Source organism: Protopterus annectens, chromosome 12.part0, assembly GCF_019279795.1.
Source record: "Protopterus annectens isolate FY-2018-M chromosome 12.part0, PAN1.0, whole genome shotgun sequence".
Taxonomy (NCBI): domain Eukaryota; kingdom Metazoa; phylum Chordata; order Ceratodontiformes; family Protopteridae; genus Protopterus; species Protopterus annectens.
Window position 1 is genome coordinate 197,657,303 of NC_056746.1, and position 7,222 is coordinate 197,664,524.

Genomic DNA, 7,222 nt, shown 5'->3' on the forward strand with positions numbered 1-7,222 from the left:
AAATCTTATTTGTAAGAAGCTAAGTTAATTTATGATTACAACCTTAGGATAAGTTAAGACTGTTAAAGTGTATTGATATATAGCTTAAATGAGAATTGTAAGAAAGTACTGTAAAAGACTCTTTATGTGACCCCATGAAATGCAATTATATAATGTTTTATAAAATGCAAACTGTAACTAGAAAAAGGAGGAAGAATAAAGAGGAAAGAAAGCAAAAAAATTGTTAAGCATGCCCTGTTAACTGTAATCACTGTAATGTTTCATTACATATTAACTATATCCAGCAACAAGGAGGTGGGATAGACAGGAAAGAAGAATATAAAGAGTGAAAGTGTACCAAACTATGACAAAGCATAACTAGCAGGCATAGGTAGAACAGAAACGCTGAGAATCAGGTAATGGAACCAAAACTTCTACAAAAGAATGAAACCACACAAACTAAATCATATGAGTTTAACTGTTTCAGTCCTAAGCACTGTTACAAAACAGCTAACAAAGCAGGGAATGCACAAGGCAACAAATATTGAAAAGTAAATTGTCGTATACAATCAGCTTTCATAGGTTCATAGGATGATACTAGGCTATTGGCTCGAAGGGCCTTTATAATCCTAGGCAAGAATTTGGTCCACGCTCCCTCAAAGTCACAACCTGTTTCCCCTGTCCAGCAGGGACACAGGTGGGATCCCAGGGGTGTATTTTCTGTTTCCCATCCAGTCGTCCAGGTTCATCTTAAAGAGGGTTAGAGAGGTACTCTGCTTGGCATGAAGAGGGAGTCTATTCCACAGATGGGGGAGTCTTTGGGACACAACTCTATCCCACCAATAAATTCTATTAATGTCAAAATCCAAATATCTGGTGCAGTGTGAATAACAGAAGACCGGGGACCAAATATAAAATGCACCAAACAAGTCTGTATATGAACTCTGTTTATTGCAGTAAAAACACACCAAGATTCAACCAGCAGAAACAGCCAAATTAGCCTCTTTGGGGGTCAATAATTTAATAAGTCTAGTTAATTCCCCCTTGAGAACTGCATCTTCATCCTTACGCTTTTGAAACTCCATTTCTTACCCAGCAGTGTTACCTGATAGAGCATCAAAGTTATCCAAGGAGTCCATGTTGGCTTATACCACCAAAAAAGATGACAAAATCCAAATAACTGGTGCAGTGTGAATAACAGAAGACCAGGAGCCAAATGGAAAACACACCAAACAAGCCTGTATATGACCTCCGTTTATTGCAGTAAAAACACATCAAGATTCAACTAGCAGAAACAGCCAAATTAGCCTCTTTCGGGTCAATAATTCAATAAATCAAGGGGGAATTAACTAGACTTATCGAATTGTTGACCCCTAATGAGGCTAATTTGGCTGTTTCTGCTGTTTGAATCTTGGTGTGCTTTTATTGCAATAAATGGAGTTCGTATACAGGCTTGTTTGATGCATTTTATATTTGGTTCCAAGTTCTATTAATGTCACAGACCAGGTTAAGGCCTTGCATGTGGGTTGCGCCATTGGAGTTTGACTTATGGATATGCAGAAACTCCATCAAGGCTGGTTCTGAGATGGCCTTGTATGCTAGACACAAGTCACGTCTGAGCAGTCTGTATGAGACTGAGTAGAGGGACAGGGGTTTTAGCCTATCTGTATAGGATAGGTGTCTGAGACCTTGGATTTTCCTGGTCAGGAACCTCAGTGGTCTCTCCAGCCGCTGCATGTGCTTGGTAAGGTACATGCCGAAGGGGGCATTGTACTCAGGGGGCATTGTACTCAGTAATGGGTCTGATAAGGGAGGAGTACAGGGATGTTATGACCTCCATGTTCCTGGATGAAATACCCTTATTTATGAGGTGGGCCATGTAGAATGCCTTCCTCACAATGGAGGCAACAGGGTGGTCAAAAGTCAAGTTGCTATCAACCTGGATGCCCAAGTCCTTCACGACTGATTGCATGCTTAGCGTGTTGTTATTAATGTGATAATTAGTGGGGATGCCATTTTCCCCAAAGGGGATAATGATGCATTTCTTGGCATTCAGTTTGAGGCCATGGTTCTGGCACCAGTCATTAGTTTGGGTAAGACCCTCTTGGAGGATGTTCACATCACTAGGGGAATTTAAGACACTGCCCAGTTTGCAGTCATCCGCAAACTTGGTCAGCCACAGACCACTGGTTTTGGTTTGCACCTCAGAAAAGTATATCCCAAACAGTAGAGGCCCCAAGACCGATCCTTAGGGTAGACTGCTCATTATGGGTCTACTACTAGAGGTGGCTTCTCCTATTTTAACTGAGTGAGTTCTATCAGTGAGCCAGTTAGCTACCCATTTGGTAACATATGGGCTGATGCCTAGCTTGGAGAGTTTATCTATTTTGCCCAACTGGGAAATAGTGTCGAAGACTTTGGCTAGGTCAAGATAGGTGGTGTGCACCATCTTCCTCTCCTCCATGGCTTTGGTGACTGTTTCAAAGAAGTCGACCAAGTTTAACAGGCATGATCTCCCTTTGACAAAATCAAACTGTGTGGGGTCAAGTGTTTGGAAGTTGCCAGTGTCCTTGTTTATAAGGTCCATGATAATGAGTTCCATGGTCTTGCAGATCAGGCTAGTTAGGCTGATGGGCCTATAATTGTCTAATCTAAGAATAATTAAATATGTATTTAGTTATATTGTGTGATGTCTCTATGGAGACTGATAGCTTAGATGTCTGTACTTTGAAGGGATTCCCCATAGCTAAATAGCCTGTATTCATCCATCACTGCAAGCATTGCAGATATTAATATGATGGAAAATGCGATTCAGATGCTGGGATAACTATACTCATGCTATGCACTTGGGAACTTTCATGTATGATGTAGCAGGCTGCACCATTACAATGGCCACCACCATGATGTTTAGCTCTTGTAAGAAAGCCTTCATGGAGGCAGAATGTGATGACCCTGGATACAGCAGACTGAAGAGGCGGTAGTCTGTCCTGTGAAAGATGTGCACAGCAAAGAGCAATGCCTAATGTACTCACTGTCGTGGTTTGTATTTGTGATCGCTGCAGATGGGCTTTGCACAATTCACTGTGCTCCTCGGGGAATTGATGGAATAATTTGAGCAAACTTCTACTGTGCAGCTAGTACAGACAATTAAAGCTGTGTTTGTTAACAAACTATTTGTTGTAGTCCAAGGTTCGATTCCATTATTCTCCATTTGTCTACCATGTGACACTGAGTAAGTCATGAGGGCCATATTTCAGTTTTGAACAGATTGGATACACCTTTCAGATTCCTGGTGTTTTTAATTGCAAGTCAAGAGGTGTGATTTACTTTAGTACTTGTATAGGGTGCAGTGCATATTATCTAGGTATGAAGCTTCAGAGCCTAGAAGTTAGAGTTAAAGAACATTTATATGCAATTAAAATTTGGAATGAGAAAAATGCTTTGTTCAAACACTGAGTGAAATGCACACATTTAAAAAAAGTTAATGTTTACACTCATAGAAAAAGTTTCAATAGATAGAAGAGGGAAGATTTTAAGAACAAGGTGAAGCAAAAAGAAACACTTTGGTAACTGAAGCTTGGTGCTGATAGTTTACCAGGTATTAATGGTACAGTAAATATTAACATTTTTTAAAGGATCGGAGGTTGAAAGTAATGCAAAATTCTTTTTACCTTTATTTATGCTGTAGGTTGTTTTTAACTGTTTATTAAAGGATTTAATTTTAATGAATGTTAATTAAATAGCAATGCTGATTGGTTCAGAGTATATATAAATTATTAGTGGTACTGTTATTCATTGTTCTGATGAAGTCCACCTGGGACGAAAGTGAAGATTAAAGTATTGTCATGCTAAAGTATTGCTGCTTTTTCCATTTTTTATTCTCTAGAGTGTTTTCTTCTTCTGGCTTTTCCCAGTTAGGGGTCACCACAGCGGATCACTTGTCTGCTCATGATTGGCAGTGGAGTTTTTATAGTGTCAAGTTGCCAGCCCGGTGCCCGACCTTCCACAGAAGGCACACACATGCACGCACTCATGCCTAGGGCCAATTTAGAGTGTCCAATCCACCTACAGCATGTCTTTGGGAGGAAACCGGAGCACCCGGAGGAAGCCCACATGACCACAGGGAGGACATGTAGACTCCACACAGAAGGCACCCCAGCCAAAGATCGAACCGGAGAACCACTTGCTGTGAGGCGGCAACGCTAACCGTTGCACCACCACAGCCACCCTATTCTCTAAAGTGTTTTCAATCTTTTTTATTTATTTGGCCACTTCAGAAATTAATGTATATATTGTACATTACACTTTGCTTGATTGTACAGTGTACTGTGCTTGTTCACTAGAAGTTTTTTTTATGTAATTAGTCTGAACTACTCTGGTATTGCTTACATTTCTGTATTTTTTGTTTATCAAATGTTTTGTATTTCACTCAGTCTGAGCCTGACAATGTTTAATATAGATCAGTTCACTACCCCAGTGAACAAATATAAATAAATAAATAAATAAATAAATAACAAGATTTATTGCTGAGCTATATAACTTTCTTCCATTGCAGGTCAAATAGCTGCCTGGAGAGATTCAATATTTTGTTTGGAGATGCCTATTGATAATTCCTGTTAGTCATGGAAAGAGATCCTTATTGGCATAATTTCAAAACTGAGAAATGATCATTCAGACCCTTCTCACTACCATTTAATCTTGCTTTTAAAGAATGATTATAAATGTTTTTATCTGTATGGTCCATAAGGATATAAGCATGCTCAATGCCCTAGTACATCCAGACCAAACTGGTTTCATTCTCTTCAGGCAGTCTCATGCTTCAATGACAACAATTTTATTAATCTAATATCAAACTAATTAGAATTATCTCCTTTTAGTTGCTTCTTAGTTTGGATGCTGAAAATCTCTGAATAGACTAGTATGGCCATATTTATTTTCTTTTCTGAGAAAAACTGAGTTTCTAGGACTTCATTTCAGAGCTACAAAAATGTATGACGATTCACAGGAGGTAAGCTATTTGGATCCTTGGATTTCTTTTTGGTGTTGTCTTTATCTTTGTCCTTGCAGCTTTTTGTTTTAGCAGTGGAGTTTCTAGCTTGTATGACTAGAGACTTTTTGTTAGGGAAGGGCTTTCTAGGACAATTAGTCTTTTGTTACAGTTTCTTTGTTTGAATATAATGTGGTTTCACTACCCTGGTTCTCCCTTCCATTGCTATTGCAATAAACTGAAATGCTTCAAGGATTGGGCACATTTTAAATTATAAAACTAATTTCCTCTTCGTTGTCAATTATTTTTATTACCTCATTGGAAGTAGGTTTCTCAGACTTTTGGGACTTCTAATAGCATTCAATATTTCAACTGGGTAAAGACTATACAATCAATGTACTTGTTCTGAACTTTCAAAAATATACTTACAGAGTGTTTCGATATTTCCTTCAAAACTGGACTGATTATAGATTTCAGCGTAATGAATATCTAATATTAAAATCATTAATATGCCTAAGTTATTTTACCCAACTTCAACAGCTTTCCTACTTAATTTATTTTATTTTATTTTAAAATACAATAAATAATAACACATTATTCTTGTGTAATAAATAATAATGAATAGGTGGCAGTGGATATGCCTTTGTTTTGGTGGAATCTTGCAAGCCTGAAGTGAAAATGATCATTATAGTCAGCAGTAAAACTAAATGGGGTATGCAATTTACAGATTTAGGTTTGCATCTTCTGGACCCTCAGCTACTTATCTTTTCCTTATGGTTAGCACCTCGCTATCACACTTATTTGAAAATTATTAAGGTTAGGTTACTGTATCACAAAAAATATATATTTTCTTGGACTGTGGTGGCAAGGGTAGTGGGAGTTCTGTAGGAATGGGTTCTGTTAACTAAAGTTATGGTTAAATATATCTAAAAGAAGCACCAGTGATTAGGTAGATAGTTTTGGATGTCATAAGCTATATGGAAGGAAAATCTCATTTAAAACTGATAAGATTAAAAATATTATACCATTTGAACTTGTACTTAAGATCACCCATTAATGAGATGAATTATGATTAGGAAATAAACTGAAGAAGACTTGCTTTATGGACATCAACCATCATTACATGATGGCAACTTGCCTGCATTCCATGATGTGCACATTTATTTGATTTAAGTGAAGCTAACAGATCATTACATAATACATTTCATAAAAAAGCCAAAATATCTGAACACATACAATATTTTGGGTAAATTATTAGGATATATATGGACCCCACAAGGTAATGTATGGTATTAGGATATGGGAGAAAAAATATAAAATGTTGTTCTGTTTCTGTAATTTATGAAGTAATAAGAGATGTTTTCCACCCTTCCTCAAATTCTGGAATAGAAGTTTTAGATGTCAAGGAGAATTGTTTCCCTCATACATTGAACTGCTGTTAATGACTCCTGAAGCTACTTCTGGTACCTTCAGACTTTCTGCATGGAGGGCTCTACATATTTATTCTTAACTCCTGTTCACGTGGCTAAATTATAGACTAGTATTTCTGACAGATCTTGGCATTGCACTGATAAATAGTGGGGTGATTGGTTATTTATTTTTGAGATGTATCCTAAAAAGTGCTTTTTGTTGGAGTTTAACAAAATATCAGTATATTTGCAGAGAAAGAATATGCCTGCCAAATTCTCTTAAGCTCTTTGGTGTGTCTGTCCAAACAGCTTAATGCATATATGTATGTGCGTGCATTTTCAACAGATGTGTAAAGCTCGGCTGCAATACTTGGGACTGTATATCTGTATGTGTATTTGGTGTGTAAGTGGGACAAAGGTTTCCTTATTACAGCTTGACTTGCACACACCACTGGGAAATGGAAGAAGGTACTGATAGGATAGTTAAAGCTCTAGTTCTCCTATTTACTAAATACATGCATGCACTCACATGGTCATATTAACAAATGTGTGCAAGATACTTAGAAAGATAGATGGATAGAGTGGTAGATAAATATTTGGAGGCTGCAAGCTACTATGGCCTTTCAGGATCCTTTGACATGGTTACTTTAATGGTATTTCAATTTTCTTTTTTTTTTGTCTCATTGGCATAAACTAGCACATATATAAAGTGACACCATCAGTTTGTTTCACATGTTGTTTTTCTTTAGCTGATCATTTGAATATACTATAACATGTGTACATATGTATACCCTTACAAAAGAAAAGGAATTATCAAATTATACTGTTATTGTAGGTAGCTGATAGG